At 53.2% G+C, this 20225-nt stretch overlaps 1 protein-coding gene across 1 annotated transcript in view; it reads left to right on the top strand.

The window, feature by feature from the left end:
* LOC309845441 (uncharacterized protein) overlaps nt 1-20225 on the top strand; it is a 304001-nt gene that overhangs the window by 46184 nt on the left and 237592 nt on the right. Inside the window, exon 2 of the mRNA XM_082693411.1 lies at nt 19645-19986. The gene's annotated coding sequence lies outside the window, so the exon portion shown is untranslated. The remainder of the gene's footprint in view (nt 1-19644; nt 19987-20225) is intronic.

Below are 20225 nucleotides of genomic sequence, written 5' to 3'. Positions count from 1 at the left end.
TCTTTCCCTCCAAATAAGCCCTACAAAGTAGCGAATGCATTATCTTCCCGAAGGGGATAGAGATTTAGCTTACGCTTAAAAAGTCAGTCTAGGGGTGCCTGGGTGGCTCAGTGGGTTGGGCCACTGCCTTCAGCTCAGGTCATGATCTCAGGGTCCTGGGATCGAGTCCCATGTCAGGCTCTCTGCTCGGCGGGGAGCCTGCTTCCCTCTCTCTCTCTCTCTGCCTGCCTCTCCATCTGCTTGTGATATCTCTCTGTCAAATAAATAAATAAACTTAAAAAAAATGTTAGTCTAATGGTCATGACGTTGAGCACGGTGTTGGGTGGAGGGGAGATACTTTCAGGCAGATGGACGTTCTCTGGGGAGCCCTCAGATAGCTCCCTCTAGACACCTGCTTTGTCCTTCACACACAAGGTCAGACCTGATGGTCTCAGAGAGCAGTACGGAGTTGGGTATCCACAGGCAGGAGAGCCCCAGGCCAGACTCTGGGAGGTTCTCTGGCCCTTGTCTGGAGAGGTCACCTTACAAGTATTTTCTGAGGGTTAAAATGGCTTCCTCTAGGTCTGTGAGCTTCTCCCTGTGTGCCATCTTTACTGATAGTAAATTTTTCCACAATGTAAGCCATTTTGACATGAAGAGTGTGCTTTTCCAAGGCACTTCTGTACTGATCATTTGCCATCAGACTTTGACAAAGCTACATATTATCGGAAATACCAAAGGAGCAGCTCTACTCCGCCATAACTCAGGAAGCATATTAGGCCCTGAAATTCTAATACCTCATTTTCATGACAAACGATGCAACAAGAGCCTGAAATGGTCGCCATGAATCTCTGCTTCTGACTGCAGTTGCCCTGGGAGAAGGAAAGTGCCGAGCACTTAACCTCTCTGTTCTGGCTCGAAGCTGCACGGAGCGCCCAGGGAATGCTGACTACAAGGTAGGGCTGCCGTTCCTGGGGGCTCTGGGCCCTGAATAACTTTGAATAGATGCGATTCTAAAGCATGAGGACATAGCAAGAAACTGGGATTATAATTGTTACACTTGACATTGCCTTGACCCCCAAGGCCTTGGTCAAGGGGCGACTGACAGTCAGCCATGGGAGTAGAAACATCCCACTGATGGGAGCCCCTTACCCATGGGACACAGTAGCTCTCCAGGGCCTCTGCAGGAGGATCCAAAGGTCGCCCAACACTGGGTAAGCCTTCATTCCACTCACTTGCTATGCAGATGGGGCCAATGCTCAATGTTTGTCTCAACTTGGGAGTCGCCCCCACACACAGCCTTAGTTACAGCAGTTTTCACGGAACAGAATTAGAAGAAGAAAACAGGCTCACTTGACCTCGTATGAGGGACTCTAGCAATTAACATACAAGCGGTTTATGCTAGGGTTCTCCAGAGAACCAGAACCAGGAGGATGTACTTGTATGTGTGTCTGCACATGTGTGTATATGTGTAAAACAAGGAACTAGTTCGTGTTACTACGGAGGCCGACAAGTCTCATGGTCTGTGGCCAACAAGCTGGGCATGCAGGAAGAGCTAACATTTCTGCTCTGGTCCAAGGAGGAGAGAAACCAATGTACCCGTTCAAAGGCAGTCAGACGGAAGGAACGATCTTGTACTCATCATTTTGTTACATTCAGACTTTCCCTTGACTAGATAAGGCCCATGCACATTAGGAAGAGCGATCTTTACTTAATTTGATTCAAATGTTAGTCCAATCCAGAAACCTCCTCCCAGAGACACCCCGAATATTGTCTGACCGATTGTCTGGATACCCCGTGGCTTGGGCTACATGACACATAGAATGAACCATCACATGTCCACCCATGGTCACTCAAACACCTCTCCTTAAGCTGTCCTAATGTCTACGTGAAGACAATAGCAAAGTTGTAACTCTGCCTAACACGATCCCTGTCCCGAGTGTACATGACAGTGCGACGACTCTGACTCCAGAAGAGGAGGTGAAGCCCCTGAGTGACGCTCACTCTTCTTGGTTTCCTGTAACAAATCCTAGGATGTAACATTAACAACACTTAAATACTGTGAGGTAAGGTCAATACATCTTACGTTACATGACAAGGGAATAATGGAGGGAGAGACAAGGATATTCGCATAATCTATGTGTCTACACACACATGCACACACACGTAGACACATTCTTAACTAACTCAGGTGGAAATGCTCAGGGCGATTACAGCCCTCATTTCTGGAACTGGTCGCCTGGCCGGAGCTGGTGTTTATAACTCCCTTCTGGGCCCCCTTTGCCCTTAGCAAGCAACTGAGCGGGTTGTGATTCTCTGCCTGTGGAGGTGACCCCGACCTCCATTCCCGAAGTAGTCTGGGCAATTGGTAGTTTTGCCTGAGTTGGGCGCTGTCGTTTTCCATTGACTTTAATCACAGAGCATGGTAATCCTGAGATGCCCGAAGGCGTCCTATATTCCAGACACACTCTTCCTCCCGTCCAGTGTGGGGGAACAGTCCAGTCTCCCCTTGGTGGCAGGATCAGTCACCCTGAACAGTGCAGGAAGCTCCTTTCTTGCCAGTTGACTCAGAGGCCCCTGAGGACCCCAAAGAGGCCGGGTGGCAGCCTGAATTTCTAGTTCATTGGAGTCACGTGTTCCTCCCGGTGGAAGCATTTCCCTCTTTGGAGCTAGAACCTCTGGGCCAGGAGAGCATCAGGTCACAGGAACAGGAAGCAAACATTTTGCTAGTGGTCATTGGTGTAGTAGTGAGTGGGACCACTCCCCTTCCTACCCCTTGATGACTGGGTCTGCGAATCCTGGCCTTGGAGAGCCAGGACCGTATAACAGACACTGACTCAGAGCCTACACAGCCCTCTGGAGGATCTCTCCCCAGCCCTGCGAGAACCGAGTCTTTGGAAGGACCTTTCTGCCCTTAGATCAAGCCAGCTGCTTCAGGGGGGTGGGGAGCATGAGTGACCGGTGAATCCCAAGAACCTGACCCCATTACAGCTCTTTTCTGTGAAGTGCATTTCTTGATCAGGAGCAACACCATCTTGGTAGGTAAGGCATTCTGGAAGTCCACAGGTGGTAGTTTTGGCAGAAGCATTGCATGCTGGGAAGGAGAATATGTATCTCTGCTAAGTGTCTATTCCAGTAAGGAGAAAACGCTGCCTTTTCCGTGACAGAAGTGGGCCAATGCGATCGGCCTGCTGTTGGACAGGTGATGGTCACGCTGGGGAATGGTGCCATGTTGGGTACTCGGTGGTGGCCATAGACCGGTCAGCCTTAGGGAGTGGAGGTCTGTGTGGCTGAGCCTGCATATAACCTTGGTCCCTGCCAAGGCGGCCACTCTGTTCATGAGCCCATTGGGTAGAGACGGGGTGGCTGGGGACAGAGGCTGACTGGGTATCCACGGAACAGGTCATCCAACCTCTTGGTCGTTAAAGTCCTTCTCTGTGCCGTCACCCACATTCCTGCCTCAGTCCCAGTTTCTCTCTCCTGAGCCCTGGTAGCCAGCCCTGATGTCTGCCCTGCCCCCGGGTGGGGTCCTCCTCAACGCCCGCCCCTCAGCCTCCAACCCGCAGTGAGGTCAGCCCCTGTCTCAGGAGAGAGAGGGTCAGCCTAGTCTGCTCCCGTGTTCAAGTGGCTTCTGCTCCCTCAACCCCCCTCATGGTGTGTATTTGCTTTTCTCCCGGCATCGGAGGAGCAGGTTCAGAAGGCGGCGGTGCGCCCGGGTCGGGGCCGAGAACACCACCCTTCTTTCCCAGCCCCATTCTGCAGCTTAGCTGAGCTTGCTTGATTTGATTAGTGGATTTGATGTCTGGCTTGTTGGAGAGATGGGGATTAAGCATTAAGGAGCTTTTCTCTTCCTGGGCTCTCTGAACTTATCACCCGAGTATAGCCCTGTCTGGCTTCTTGGCTGCTTTTCTTAAAATGCCAGATTCCTTCCCTTCATTTGTATTAATGAGATCAGTCAAAAATGATCAAGCCTTGTGCAGTTTTGCTACCTGCAGGTTTTCAAATATAAAAGCTGGGAGTTCAGAAAGAATCCCAGCCCCAAACATCCTTTTACAGGTAAGAGAACCAGAGAGGTTTAACTGACTTGCTTGAGGTCACACAGCAAATTCCAGGGAGAGCAATGAATAGAACCCAGGTGTCTTGCCTCCCGAATTAGTGATGTTTTGTATCCGCTCTTGGCCTTGGAAATGGAGACTGAACCACATGGGGAAGAGATGGAAGTAACACAGTGGGGTTCTTTCCCTGGGTCGTGCCTAGTCAGGCTCTCTGCTCCCTCTCTCAATGAAAAGAGCCGTACGCAGCCCTGACATTTTACTAGCGAATGCCCAGGGAGCAGTGTGCCAGGAAAGTTACAGGATCACGGAACCGGAGAGAAGGGAAAAGGGTGACATGAAAATGTGACAGACAAAGTGGTCCTGGGTGATCACCCTTTTGGACAATGCCACGTCTGTGTTCTGTATTCATGGTGGCTGTAAACCCAGGGCGGGACGGCGAGACCGTCTGCATGGGGGGTGGCCTCTGCTGGGCTCGCTGAGAAGAGACGGAGGACTCCAGACCCTCAGGGCTGGAAGGGGAGAAGGCCCACCCGGCAAAGCTCATGGCAGGTGCGCGTCAAAGCCAGGACTGGAGGGGGGTCCTGACTCCTTCTCTGCGCACTTTCTCAGGGCCTGGGCTCCATCACAAGCAAAGTCCATCTACACTGAGGCAGGTGTCAGTGGCCTGGGGGTACTTAGGCGTTTAGGAGAGGCCATATGTGTTGGGCTTATTTCTCAAGAAGGTGCTGATTTTCCTCTGTTTATATTTGTTTGTAGATCATGGCCATAGGGGCACTGATATCAATAGAGGTTGTTTAACGGGAAGTGGGGTTGACTCTTGGCTGTCGGAGGTGAGCCTGGGCACACCTGTGGATGGGGTGCAGGGGACGGGAGGCCTTCCAGCAAGCAGGCAAAGTGCAGTATTCAGAGACGGAAAACACCCGTGGTGGTAGGATGGACAAGTCCCCGGGAAGAATGGGCTCTCCCCGGGGCAGAAGGATGAGGGACTTTTTGGAGATAGAGGCACGGGTCAGTGGCTACCAGGAGTGTCCGAGAGGCAGCAGGATGCCAGGCGCAGGGCAGGGTCAGGAGGTGTGGGGAAGCACAGGGTGAGCTGTGCGAACCCCGACTCGGTGCGGGTCACAGGCAGATGTCGGGACCGGGCATGGTGGTCATGGCCAGTCAGCAGAACGGAAGTCTGTCTGTGCCCCACCAGGAGACCAGAGGGTGCTGGCTCTAGCCAGGGCTCCTGCTCCCAGGCTGTCCTATCCCCAAGCCTGGCAGCCTCTGCTCTGGGCCTGGGTGTCTTGCCCGGTGGGCTTCTGCCCCCAGCTCTCTTTCCAGGAGCTCTGCCTGGTTACACTCAGTCTCCTCCAGGTACTTACTCGCCCAGCAGAGTTCCTGAGTGTGCTTTACCTGGGTACAAAGAGCAGGATTCACCACAAGTGATTCTGGGGTGCATCGGTGCTCAAGTCTTGTTGAATTGAATTGTACTCCCCAGAGCGTGAGCCTTGCCGTCTCCAGGACTGGCCAGTTGTGGGCACAAATGTGTAGACCTCAAAAGCTTAACCACCTATGGTTTCTGGACAAATACTGCCAGAGGCAAGCAGGGTCAGAGGACCCCTCCCACACTAGCAAGTAGGTGCTGAAATATTCCCAACTCTCTTGGGCCCATTATCCAGTCTGCCTGGGCGATATGTCAGCTGGAGTCCATATAGATGATCTGAAATTGCACGGAAGGTTCAGCTATATAACCTCACAATGTTGGCATTCACTAAAATACCCCGATTCTGTGTCCTGTTCATCAGATCGGACCATTGGACACGCCCCTTGTCTTGACTGGGCCTGAATTTCCCATTCCTTCTAGCACCCGGACCCCTGGCCGCTGTGTATGTTGTGTGGTGTCGGGGAGAGGACCAGTCCTACGACCAGAGAGCTGCCCCTCCCCTTCCACGGCTTTCTCCTCTGTTCATTCGCCCGCATGCCTAGCATTACTGCATGCACTGGGGCAGAAGCATCAAGGGATATTTTGGGTTACAAATAATGAACATCCAGCTCAAACTCATCTAAACAATTTATTTGCTTTTTTGAGCCATGGAACCAGGGGGGAAAAACAGAAGCAGATTGGATTTTGGCTATGGTTCGGTGAGATTCCTGTGTCTTTCTCTGTGATTGTCTTAGCTTTCCCCTCTCCGAGTTCTGTTCTGTCCTTGGGTTGGCTTGCCCCGTGGTTACAAAGTGGCTGCCAGCAGCAGTTAGGGCAACATGCTTCCTTAAGCATATTCAGCCAGAGAGGGTGTGGCCTCCCAGACTTGTTACAAAATATCCCGACCTGCACTCTGATGGGATCACACCTGAATGGTTAGGGACCTGAGCTGGTGCTTAAGGAACAGGTAGGATTTGGAAATGTCAAATTATACAACAGACCTAGACCCACCAGCGTGGTGTAGCAAGAACCCAAAGACAGACGAATCTCCACCAAATCTATTACTCTAATGTTGCTCAGGCAGTGCATAACCATAAGCCGACCAGAGCTGAGTGACAGGTGAAGGCTGAGCAGGTGGGGAAGGAGGTAGGAGGAAACTCACGACAAATTGGCCAGCTCTCGGGTTGAAACAACGCCACGCTCCCCCCTCCGGCCCCCCACAGGACATTATTTAGATTGGCCAATTACATGCTATGAGATCAGATTGAATTCTATGAAGAAACACTTGGATGGAAATAATTGTAGGTAGAGTCATTTTATTAGTATTCCTAAAGACCTCTGATGAGGAATAATGATGGTAAATCATTAATATATATTTTCAGCTGCTTTAAAAATTAAATCTGTTCCACAATGTGTTTCACCATTTTATAGCCATTAGACAGAGCCCTTTGGGATAGTCTCATAAAAGACGTTCCATAAATTTGATCTGTCCTTGTATTGCATTACATTTTACAGCAATAATCTGGCATTTTAAAAAGCTCCAAGGCATCATCTCCTTCAGAAGCAGCAGTGGAGAAAGTGCCGGAGAACGGGAAATGGCAAGTTCTGGGAGGGAGCGGCCATGCTTGCTCAGAGGGGTGCAAAGAGAGGGGTCAGATGTGATCAGTGTGTTTTGCAGAGATTTATTCCACCATTCCCCGAGGCTTCCTGTTTGACTTTACTGAATATGTCTCTTCCTTAACTGTCCTACCAGGAAAAAAAAAATCCAGGCAAGGATCACCCCTGTAGGACATTCTATAGCGTGGATCAGACTTGGCTTGTGGCAGTGGGGCCGGAGGGATAGGGTGCCGGTGAGCCGGGCTCAGGAGGTGGAGGGAGCAATTCACCCTTTCACCCTGCGGGTTGCCTCCTCCTGCTGTTTACGCTCTGTTTCCATGGTGACGTAGTGACCAGGATGCCTTGCAAGCCTCTCCTGGCAGTTGGGGATTCATATACAAAATTTTCTTCAACAAATTTGCAGGGGCTTCAAGAAAGGAAGGCCAGGGATCTGTAGTGGGAGCGCTGGATTTTTCCATCACCCAGGACCGTTTTAATTTGAGGTTGGAAAACCTTTAAGGTGTGCGTTTCTTGGGATTGATTTCAAGTGCATTAGGCGGCTCTGAGCGGAAGGGCCCTGATGCCAGCACAGAGGATACCTGGAATTGAAGTAATTCGAATTTGGAGTTGATTCATAGATCAGCTCTTGGGGCCGCAGTTGCTGCAGAAGAACTTAGGTGTTACCCAGAGACCTAAGCAGCAGTCCTCCGGCTGAAGCAAACAGAAAAATGAACGAAAGGAAACAGGGGCCGGACGGGGTTGGGGGGAGAGGAGGTTCATTTCAGGAATTTGAAACGCTTCATGGGAACAGGACCTGGGCTTTTACAAGGCAGCCTGTCCCCTGTCCAAGGTTTTGGGTGGAGCACACCAGGGGTCTTGGACCTGTCATGCATTGCTTGGGCTGTCGCTGGCACGTGAGCTTCACTGGGAGACACACCAGTGCTTATCGGTGTCGGTGCTTTCCCCCTTGGCCTCATGGAGGACTAGACCTCCCAAACCCTCTGCGGTCAGCCAGGGCCACGTGACTCGCTCTAGCCAATGAGCTGTGAGCTGGGCTGACTGTGCTGTCTCCAGGGGGACATGGTGACCTTTGAGCTTTGCTGTCAGCTCCTTGTCTGAGAGCCGGGAGGCCTGGTGCTGAGTTGGCAGAGGCTGAGTCCCTGGGAAGACAGGCCCTGGCCCTGGACTGTTGCCCACACTCACAGAGAACTTTGTGTGTGAGGCAAATACATCTTTGTGTGCTAAGCTAATGAGGTTTTGGAATTTTGTTGTGGTGGTTGTTACTTCTGCTTAGCCTAATTTATCTTGACTAATATAATAACTACAATTTGGGATCGAAATGAAATAAGGGCGAATTCTCAACCCACTCCATGAAGTAGCCTCATGGAAGCTGAAGTGATCTCTAGTTCTCAGTCATCTCAGAGGCTTGAAGCAGCAACGAGGGGTCTGAAAGCCGCGATGGCAGAGCGCCCGTCGCTGGGGTCCCTGATAGTCACTTGGAGTCACCAGGGCCTGGTAAACGTCTTCAGGACCCTCCTGGTTTCCCAGCAGAGGGAGAACGGCCCGAGTGGAGTGTGATCTGTCTCTTAGCCTCATCGGTTAACAGAGGGAAGAATGCTCGTTGGGGATTTACCGGCTTCTGAGGTCAGCTCCAGGCACCAGCCACCCGACGGGGAACCAGTGAAGGTGCGTCGACATGGACCTCCGAAAGCCCAAAGAAGAGGCACTGGGGCCCTGCTAAGAACCTTCTGGAAGCCTGTCCTCACAGTAGATCCCCACATTTGTGGATCCAGCATCTGGCACACAGCGGTGTACAAGCAAATGACACATGCACAAAACCAAAGAGAGGACAGTCTTGGAAGAAGTTTCTGCAGGATGGGCCTTACAGGGGAGCAGAGTCATGGATGGCTACTTTCAGCCAGGCTTAGAGCGGGAGGTGAAGCAGTTCTGGTATAGACCCAGAGAGCATGGAGGGTGACGCCCACGGCGGATCCTTCTGGCCCCGTGACTGGTGGCCGTGACTCTCTCCCACCTTCAGAGTGAAGTTCAACATGTGATTCCACCCGGCAGCTTTTGTTCTTGGGAATAATCCTACTCTTCCTTTTTCTCCCCATGTCCTAAGGTTGTAATGGATTTCATTAGAAGCAGCAAGAAAATCTTAGGAAAAAAATCCTCTTAAATTACGACACTATTAATCGATGCTGGGGACCCAGCAGAAATCACAGTCCATGGAATGTCTTCCCTAACTGCCATGGTTTCCAACAGAGTGGCTGCACAAGGGTAGGTTCGGTGAAGTATCCTTGAGTTAGCAGTAGTTCCTTGACGTCCTCAGAAAGATGATATCCCAGTGAGTCACAGGCTGTCTGATTTGGTTTCCAGAGAGAGCAGTAAGATAAGAAGCTTGGGCATCTTTCTGCGACACGCATTTATTCCTCGGTATAATTTTGTGGTTTCAACTCCCTGCCTGCCTTCCGGTATTCTGGCCTGTGGACCCTTGGCCCCCTGGCTCCGTGGGGCCTGGCAGCAGGCAGTAAGCAAAGGACCAGATTATAGACCCAGAGTAGCAGACGTATGAGTGCGAGTGGGAACTGCCAGCCAGTGTCCCAAAATGAAAAAAATGAAACGATGAACATCCATTATGTTTTATTATCACCTGCTTTCTTGTGTAGCCTGAGTTGTGGGGAACACGCGCTCCTCACAAATCTTCACATTGTAATTTAGCTGATATAAAATACGATCTTCTTGATCTGAACTTCCACACACAGCCAGTATCTAGTGGGTAAAATCAGGGCTTATGGACTTGACCTAGAGGGGAATCTTGGAGCCTCCATGAGCTCAGGGTGTGTCCTTACAGAACGAGGTGGTCTAAGGCCGAGAGGCTTCCTGTGCTTCCCTCCTATCCGGCCTCCCCCCTCTCTTTTCCTTTCTGTGATCAGATGAAAAGTCAGTGCTTTTCTTTCCCTCAGCTCTTTTTGCTTCTAGATTGAAATGCCTTTATTAGCGTGGAAACATTTTAGACACATGGAGACCTTTGAGGATGGAAGGGGAGGCTGCTTCTCCTGGAGTTTGTACAATGAGAAGCTTCTCGAAGGTGCCCAGCTGCCCGCAAGGACGCTGGTGGCAGAATGTGTGCAAACTTCCTGTACGTACCTCACGACCCAGCACATCTCCTCCTGGCCATATACTGGAAGGAATGATTGCACGTGTCTCCTGAAAGACATGTACAAGGATACTAGCCGCTGGATTTATGACGGCCAAAAGGTGGAAGCTTCCTAGATGCCTCCAGTAGGAGAAAGGATGAAAAGTTACAGCACAGACATGCCGACAGGGAAGAAGGAGCTGCTAACACGTACAGTACAGCCGCCTGCATGAATCGCAAAGACACAAAGATGAGACCAAGAAGCCAGACACAGAGGAGCAGACGCCGTGTGATGCCACCTGTACAGGAAGTTCAAGAACAAGGACAGGAACTCAGTGGGGGTAGAATTCAGAATAGTGGTGAACGGGGCGGGAGCGACGAGGGCCTTGGGGGTGTTAGAAGCGTCTCTGAGTCTTGAGCTGAGTGGTGGACACACGCACAGACACACACACAGACACAGAAACGCACTCGTACACCGTCAGGCTGTCCACCGTAGACCGGGACGACTCGTGCATTGTACTGACAGAAAGACCAAGACTGATACAACGGTCGGTTGCTTTTCAGCGGTTTTATGTTTGCAGAGCCTCCCGGTCCTCATTCATGTTCGCTTGTGCTGAAACGAAGGGCAATCTGTTTCCTTAGAGGCAGAGCATGCATTTAGCTTAATCAGTAGATAAGGCATGTCAGGTCCGTGAATTCCGGGGAGGCTGGGAAAAGTGAGACCGAGCAGAAGGAGATGGTGCGAGAGTGTACATTATAAGGGACACGTGACCACATGCAGCAGAATCGCCATGAGACTCAGCGGTGTAGACCTTGTCCTGGTCACTCCAGTCCCTGGGCACTAACCCGCCCACCCCGCCCCCCTCCCCGCAAAGAATTTGTCCTGAGCCCTAGCAGTGAGATCTTCCGAAGCCGGGCGGAGGGGACAAGATGCCCATCTCCTGGGTCCTGCTTGGACCTTCGTGAGAAGTGGAAGCCCTGGGTCAGGTCCTCACTGGCCAAGGAGAGGGGAGGGTGGACCAGAGGAGAGCCCAGGGAGGGTCCTGCGCCGCACGGGGCAGTGAGCGCGCCCTGCTAGCTTGGAAGCCTGGCGCAGCCTGCAGACTCTCCGCTCGTCCTGCAGTCGCGTTGACGTGTTTGCAAATCACTGCGGGGTCCCCAGTTCTGCTTGGTGGTCATTCTTGCAAGGAACCAAAGATGGGATTCTTGCTGGTGTGTCTGGTAGGCGCTCAGTTAGTCCTGAGCTGGAGGCAAGAATGGTGATGAGTAGGTCCCACATCAGGAGCCCAGGGGCACACTGTCCTAACTTTACAGCTTCTAAGACCCTCCGTACTGTGGCCTGCGGCTTCTGAGATGCTCGGGGTAATAGACCAAGAGCCACGGGTGCAAAACATGGGCTGTCCTCTTCCACCCCTGCCCCAGGAAACCCCTAGACTGCGCTACTGCATTGCACTGTGGTTCTAGCCCCCTCCCATGGGGGCAGGCCCATGAGAGTTCCAGTACACATCGTACACTGCCCGGCCTGTGGGAGGAGTCCCCCAAGGACTGGAAGCAGCCTCCCTTAGAGACCACTTTGTCCGTGACCCAAGAGCCACTCACATAGAAGGAAAGAGCCCTGGAGCCTCAGGGCAGCTGCCCGCTGTCCCACCCGAGACGATGCTGCTCTGCGCGGCTCCTTTCCCCTGGCTGTCTGCGTCCGGGCACGGATCCTCATGTAGGTCTTTCGTGGGGACTCCAAGAACCGAGAGCTCCACTCGCACAACCCAGACTCTCCCACCGGGAGCACATGGGCCGGCTCGAGTTTTCAGAAACTGGTGATCGCCTTCCCTTCCTCTTGCCACCACCCAGGGCTCTGAGCTCCCCCGAAGCGCTCATCCCTCGCGTATGCCAGCTAGCAAGGGAGGGACGTCCCTGAGTCCCAGGCATCTAGAATCCGAGAGACGGAACGAGCTCGGGGCCCATGAGCAGCACCAGTCTACCGGCTCCGGAGCGCCGCGGTGCGGCTCATGCAAGCCCTCCCCGCCGCGGGTGTTGACGCGTGGACTTCATTCAAACAGAAAGAACAAAGAAGGATCTGAGGGGTGAAATGACTTTCCCCAACTGGTATTGGAATCTCAGCTCCAGGTGGACTCCCCGTTGGGAGATCTTTTCGGCACTGGTTACTGCTGGAGAGCAGGGCTGGATGCGGGAAGGGGGGAGAGGCAGGTGGGAAGCCCAGTCCGGAGTGAGGAGGGGAGAGTGGGAAGAGAAGAGAGGCTGCGGGGCTGAGGCCGGTGTTGCCTGCGTCTCTGGTCTCTGCCCCGGGGCCAGCCCTGGCTCGTGGGCTTGTGTTGCCGACACCCAAGCTCTTCTTTCTTTCCCGCTTCCGTGAGATTAGCTGAGTGAGCTGGGGGTGTGGTTCCCTGTTACGATAGGCTCACCCCCGAGCGGCTTCTTGTGTCCTGTCACATAACGACCAGTTCTTTCTTGTGGCGGGAACTCTGGGATCTCCTTCTCCGCAACAGTCGCGTCCAGGGCGCTGTTCTCAGCTGTAGCCCGCAGGCCTCCCGGTATTAGCTCTGCGACTTGTTCACCTCCAAACCGCTGGGGCTGCTTCTGAAGGAACAGCGGCCCGTGGTGGCCTCGGGGCATCGGCCCGACAGAGAGGTGTCTGCGGCCCAGCGCCGGTCCTCCTCCTGCCCCGCTCCCCTCTCGGGTGACCAGACCCTCCAAGTCGCCCGGCATGGCTCGCTCCTTGCAAATCCCTTGTTGCCTCTCAGATTAATTTTGGATCCTCGTCAGTGGACAGTTGCCGGGGAATCTCGTTTGTTGGCTTGTTTTCAGGCTTATCTTTTGTCCCCCTCCTGGCCTCTTTCATTCTCGGGGCAGGGCCACGTCTGCTTTGCTCTCTTGGGTCCCCGGCTCTCCCTGTCCCCCAGCTCCTGGGCAGAGGTCACGTGGGCAGAGACCCCGGTCCGGCGGGCCGGTGACAGGCTGCGGCCGAGCCAGACGGTACAAGCGAGAGCGCACGCAGCAGACACAACTTTTTAAAACCGGAAAGAACAGTTTTTAGTCTTGTGAGGGACATGAGTAGCTTGTGCTTGGAAGTCCGAGAGGCCTGGACTTTAGCCCTGGTTCTGCCACCGCCAAGCGCCGGGTGTGGCTGCTCGGACGCTCCCCCGTTCACAGATCGGTTCCCTCATTTACCCAAGGGCCAGCGAGTGCCCCTGAGTGTACGCGCAGAAGAAGTGCCGGCGTCCAAAGGCATCTGGTGCCGCTCACGTAACCGCGGCAGAAGGAAGTGGTTGTGAGGGGGGGGGCCTGGCCACGACAGGGGTGCAGACGGTGGGGGAGGGGCGAGCCGGAGGGGCGTGCAGAGAAGGTCACGTGCGAAAGGGGGAGTCCCCCGGCCACTGAGCCGCGGCTGCTGCCCCCCCTCTTTCTGCAGAGAGACAGTGACGTAAGTGTGTGACAACGGGTCTCGACCGGGGGGTCCTGTGCAGGCAGGCAGGACTGAGTAAAAAGAGCAGGTAGCTGGAGACCGTGGGACACCCCCGTGGGAGGCACGGGCCGGGGGTGCAGAGCGGTGCCTGCGGGGTGTGCTTGGCCCGGGGGGCCCGCCTCCCCCGTACCAGCCTGCCGGGTCACAGACCCGCGGCTGCCCGTGTTGGGGGCCGTGCTTCACCCTGCAGAGCAGAACGTTCCCTCCTTGTCAGCAGTTTTCATCAGTGATGAAGCCGGACGAAAGCCGTTTAAATATGCTAATGGCGGATCAGACAGGTCCCTGACAAATGAGCCCATCAAGCCCCGTGTCGCCGCCCGCCACGGGGACGTATTAGGGGCGCCCACGGTCCCGCCGGTCGGAGGCAGCCACACGTCTGTGCTGTCCAGCGCGAGCCCGTGCCGAGCAGAGAATTATCGCACCTTCTCTGCCCATTAGCCCTCCGTCTCTCTGTGGCCACCGGGGGGCTTCGTGAGGCTGGCCTGAGAATTACGGCCTCGCCGATCTATCTGTTTCTGGGCCACCTTCCTGGGCGAGTGACAGATGGCTCCCTCCGGGGAAAAGCCGCGTAGACCACTTAAGACAGCGAGATGGATTCCTCGTATTTCAGGTTCCTTGGAAAAGCCGCAAGAAGAAAGCTTCCTGCAAAGGCTTGGGAGGTCTGGGAAGTTGAATGCTGAGGCTTTACAGGTACATTTGGGGGGACCCCCTACTCATCCCTGATGCTTGGGGGTGAGTGGCAGAGGGGATAACTCAGCGAACCCTCGGTGTTAGGTGGCAGGCACCCTGACGGGCTCCGCGTCCCAGGACAGTGTTCACCGGCTCTGACCCCTGCCAGTGTCCTGAGACCTGCCCTCGGCTCCGCACGGGGCCCCCACCTCCTCCTGCACCTTCCCTTGGCTGGTCGGGGGTCCGCAGGCTCGGACTTCTGGCTCCCTCGCTTGGGCTCAGGCTCATTCCCCCTCACTCCCGAAAGCTCAGCCCTTCACCTGCTGCGAGAGCCCTTCCCGGCTTCTTCGGACCAAGACTGGTCCTTGAGCTCTGCTCCCCGGGAACCCCTGGGCTGTCCCCATCGCACCGAGCAGTCCCCTCTCTTGCAAGCGACATTGCAGTGACCGTCTTCGCCACCAGACCGTGAGCTCCTCTCGGGAAGAAGTGATTTCTTTGTTCGTTTTTTATCTTCCTAGAGCAGGTGCCTGACACAGTGGGGGAAGTCAAGGCTTAAAAGTTTCCTTAGCAATTAAGTGAAGACTTAATGGGCTCTCTCACTTGTGAGGTCTGGAACAAATGGTTTGATGAAATCGTTTGCAAAGAAATTACCCCAAAACATCCACCAGGAAGGTGTCTTGGTGAGGTCCCGGCAGGAAACAGAAGGCACATCTACAGTGGGAAGCAGTGGAGGACTGACTGGAAGGATGGCTTGCAGAGGGGTGGGCAGGACCTGGGGGACTGGAGGGTGCCCCCCGCCCTCCACGGGCAGCAGCGTGGAGCCCCTGATCTGGCCAGACCCTCAGGGCCAGGGAGAGCTCGGCTGGCAGAGCGCTGGAATGCTTTATAGGAATGTGTTTTCCAACCTATTCGCTGACAGCTTCCTTGGTGGTATGGGTTTGTCTTTCTCATCTTTGTGTCCTTAGACGCACCTAGTACTGTGCCTGGCAAATAGTATGTGTCTGTAAATACTCCCAAGGAACGTTAGATTCTCCTGTAGCCTCCTGCGGGGTCTTCCATGATGCACAAATCACCCACTAATAATCTGCAGGAAAATAAAAGAAGAGAGAATTTTTCTGTCTATTGGCTTCCTGCTAGCAGTTCTGCTCCTAGGATTGAGGGGAAAGTTGAAATCCTTGGCTTGGAGAAAGTTACCAGTATCCGAAGCAGGCCAGTTGTCTTTAAAGTGTGTCTGGGGCGCCTGGGTGGCTCAGTGGGTGAAGCGTCTGCCTTCGGCTCAGGTCACAATCCCAGGGTCCTGGGATCGAGTCCCAAGTTGGGCTCCCTGCTCAGCGGGGAGTCTGCTTCTCCCTCTCCCTCTGCCGCTCCCCCTGCGTGTGCTCTCTCTCTCTCAAATAAATAAATAAATACAAATATTAAAAAAAAAAAAAGTGTCTCTGGAGAGCACCCTCATTGAGTTGGCCCAGCAAGCACTGTTCCACACCTAAATTTGTCTCTTGGTGCCGGACACTTTTCTCAGGCCCCCGGTCGGGCAGTGTCCGCCGGGAATTCATCCTTCTGACTCTCCCAGAGCAGCTTCATACCTCCTGGAGCGTGACCTTACTCTGTTCTCTGCCCCCCGTGCTGCTTCCTGGCGAGCACCCAAGCGGGGTGTTCCCCCCACCCTTGGACTTACCCTGATGCTGTCTATGAGGCCAGATGGGAGCTCGTCTTGTATCCCGTCCCCGTCTTTCTAATTCTTTGAGAGGTGACAGCCTGAAGAACCAGGGAGAGATGAGCTATTTCTCATCCTCGGTTAGCTGGGGAGAGAAGCCAAGAGAGTCACCGTCACCCTAGGTTGGGATCTCCAGGGTCCACGGGTGTGGGGGACGCTGAGGCAAACCATGATGGGAGGCAGGGGGCGTGGTGTCCAAGGAGGCAGGACGCGTGTCTGTTTCCCACTGCAGAGCTCTTGGCCTGTTCATAGTCCCAATTTAACGGTCCCGACTCTTGGGATTTCTGTGTGTATGCTGGGAGGGAACTTGTAACCTCTCGGTCTTCTCCTGCGCTCAGAACCTTCCATTCCCCTGGAGCCTACACTTTCTCTCCTCTGATGCCAGAGGCACACACTAGCACAGAAGGTGTTTGCACAGGCTTTGTTCACACCCCGGAGGAAGGAAGAATATAGCCCCCCATCAGCTCGACGGTTCTTCAAGCATAGAGATTGTCATGTCACAGAAGAAAGACATATGATATTTAGTGACATTCCTGGCGACTCCTTCCGTGGTTGAGAATGTAGACATAAAGAGCTCTCTTAGCCTAGAGCAAGACAATTATTGCCTTCTTATGAATTCAAGAACTCCAAGAATGAAAGCTTAAAAATGCACGAATAAGCTTTGTTTCTGCCATGATTTAATGGGCAAGACGGAAAGACTCTTTGAAATGGATTCTTTTCACCACAAAGTAAATGAAACCTTAGTAAAAAGACAAAAATCTCTCCCCACGTCCCCCTCACCTTCCCACTCTCACACTTGGAGATGTCCTTGAGAAATCAGGATGCAGCTAGTCACATCAGGGCCCTGAGGCGGTTGCAGTGTCATTCGGCCTTGCCGCCCTGTGGGAGGGGGCACGCACTGACACGGATTTGAATCTCCACCGTCATGCTTACGGGCTGTGTGATTTTGAACATGTCTTCTAGATTCCACGAGCCTCAGTTTCTGCACCCAGAAAGTGGGCACAGAAACCACTCATTTCATAGGGTTATTGTCGTATGGGTTTATTTACATGGCCAACACTAACTGACGTAATGGTGTATTATGTTCCAGACCTATGTACAGGCCCCTGGTGCATCTGGGTGTCCTACTCTACTTTTAACAATGCAGCTCTGTGAGGCGCGCTCCCCGTCCCTCTGTCTGTCCGCCTGCCCTGTTGATTTCAGCCGTTTTGTCTTCCCTCCCTCCGTCCGCTCACCTCTCCAGCCCTGCCTCCCTCCTTCCCTCTATACTGGAGTAACCAAGATTAATGGTGGTTGTTAGGGCTGTTCTTTTGGTCCTTGAAGTCTTGGAAAACGTGTTGTTTCTCAAAAGTGGTATAAAGACATTGCAGAGAATTTTGGGCATAACTTATTTGGGGGAAAAAGATGTATTCTGAGACCAATGTTTCTGTTTTGAAGCTAGAAGTGGCAAGCAGTTCTCTTAATACGTCAGGGCATCTGCTCCCTGTGTCTGCAAGCTTTTTGCATTCCCAGTTGGCCTCATAGACCCACAGGGCCCAGCACAAGCTTCTGGAAGGTAGTTAGCTTTTAGGTAACTCGCTTTGCAAGCCTACGTCAACAATTTTGTGGGAAACCCTCCACTCTTTGCTACACATACAGTCTGCAAAAATCTGTTTTTACCTCTCAAGGAGACGTCTCTGTTTCCTAGCGGGATATACTCGTCTTCACCCGCCAGTGCCAGTCTAACGGTGAGCAGTGCACCCTCCACTGAGCTCTGAGAGAGCACGCCTTTCTTTACTGCCGTGCTTCTCAAACCTCAGTGGGCCCCCGAATGCCCTGGAGCTCTTGTTAGATGCAGACCATGACTTAGGGGGTGCGGGGTAGGACCTGGGGTTCTGCATTTCTCACAAGCTCCTCGGCAATGCCGAAGATGCTGGTCTGGGGATCACCCCTTCGGCAGTAAGACCACTGCTCTGTCTGTGTCACTGAAACCTCCAGAATTTGCTGGCCTGGGAACAAAAACGCAGCTACTTCAGCATTAATTCCCAAATAGATGCCCTTCTGACTGTGTCTGCAGACCTTCATGTCTCTATCACTTCTGCTGTGGGTTGAACTGAGCCCCACCCCCCAAAGAGATAATTTGAAGTCCTAACCCCTAGTACTTCAGAATGTGCCCTTATTTGGAAATTGGGTCTTTGCAGAGGTAATCGGCTTAAGATGAGGCCACTAAACCAGTATGACTGGTGTCCCTCTACGAGGGTAAATTTGGACACAGAGACACACACACAGAAGGAAGACCATGGAGGATGGATGGGGCCCCAAAGACAGAGATTGGGGTCGTGCATTCCCGAGGCATCATCCTTCTAGGAGCCCTCAGAAAAAGTGCCTCGCCATGCTCTGCTGGGCCATCACCTCTCCCTGGGGGGCTCTGCAGCTCAGCTCTCCCTGGCGGGCACCTCACGGCCCCTGGGAAGTAGTGTGGTAGCAGCGTGGGGCTGGATAGGCGGGGCAGGGAGCCCGACCCCAGCTTGGGAGCTCGGCGGGGGCAGCGTGACTTTGCCAGCTTCTCACAGTGCTCATTTTCTACTGCCCGTCTTTCCTGGGGTGGGCACCCTGCCCCCTACTCACTTTCCAAAGATCCTCCCTGCTCCCCCTTTGGTTCTCAAAATACCATGCATAGGCACTCATTTATTTAATAAATACTGATTGATCGCCTGCTGAATTTCAGGGGTATTTTAATTAAGCATTTCACTGGGAGGTCCTGACTTCACTCATCAGGAATATCCGAGTTCAGACCACCGTGGTCTGCCGTTGGGTCCATATCTAGTAAGTTACACTGTGGCGATCAGACTTCGAGGGGTTCGAGGGGAGGCTACTGACCCAGGATTAGGTTCGGCATGAGGCACTATAAAGAGACTCGTGCCAGGACATGGGGATACTAAAAGATACACTGTTGCCTGAAGTACGCAGTAGCCCAGACTTTGTTTTTCATGTTTATGTAAATAATTATTAGACGCTGTCACTCTGGAAGGTATTCAAATCTACTAATCTTTTTACTTGTCTACTCTGCTCAAAATATTCAAGGAGGAATCCTGTCCGGTATGTGGTTGACTTGAATATTACTTGATTAATGTTAAAATTCATTCCCAGAACAGATGTTAATATTCATAGTGTCAGACGTATTGACCCAAAGCATAATTTGGAGTATGAAGTATATTCTTTGTTCTAGGGTACTTAAGATTTTTGGGTTCCCCGCCCCCAGAATCTTAGCAGGGATTCCATTTCCTATATTTTAAAGAACTTATTCTGTTCACTAAAAGGTGACAGCAGATTTTATTTTTTTTCTTTTTTCTTTTTACAAAAGATTTTATTTATTTATTTGACAGAGAGAGCGTGAGAGAGGGAGCACAAGCAGGAGGAGTTGGAGAGGGGGAAGCCAGCTTTCTGCTGAGCAGGGACCCCAATGGCGGCTCCATGCCAGGCCCCTGGGATCATGACCTGATCCGAAGGCAGACACTTAACGACTGAGCCGCCCAGGTGCCCCATCAGCTGATTTTATTTCTTGGGTGTCTGCCCCAGGAACTAGGTCTAGAGATCTCACAGGTGTCTCCTCTTTCCTTCCTCCAGACTTCCCCTCACACGCAGGTGCACGTGCACACGCACACAGCTGGAGAGAGGAGCAAAGGTGCTGCTTCGTGAAGGTTATTGAGACGGAGACTTGGGTCAGGCAGGGGTGCTTGGGAGCAGATGGTGGCGTTTGACAGAGCGGAGGAAAGGACCCTCCCTGCCTCGCTGTGGAACACGTGATTTCTCAGGCACACGGAGATGCGCGTGTCTGGACAAGGTGTGCCACTGAGGAAAGAGCCCCTGGGCTCTGGCCGGGGGCCCATGCAGAGTGGACGGGCCGGCCGAAGATGGCCCATGGGCTCTGGACGGTGGGAGTCAGCGAGGAAGGTCAAGCATCAGAAGGTGAGTGGTTGTAGACGGCTCGGAGAACCACGGTGGGGATGGGGAATGGAGCTTCTGGGGTGTGTGTGTGTGTGTGTGTGAGAGAGAGAGTCGGGGGGCTGGTGGGGAGCTGGATTCTCTCTTTAGGTTCAACGCAACCCTTCAGTTGGCTTCAGCCTTGAGTGCGGCACGTGGGTCTTCCAATTCCTGCGGAAAAGTCGGTGTTAATGCACGACTGTAACCTGCAGTGCGTGTCTGTT

This window comes from Mustela nivalis (genome assembly GCF_964662115.1).
Source record: "Mustela nivalis genome assembly, chromosome: 12".
Taxonomy (NCBI): Eukaryota; Metazoa; Chordata; class Mammalia; order Carnivora; family Mustelidae; genus Mustela; species Mustela nivalis.
The sequence above is the reverse complement of the archived record's forward strand: the minus strand, read 5'-3'. Positions and strand labels throughout refer to the sequence as shown.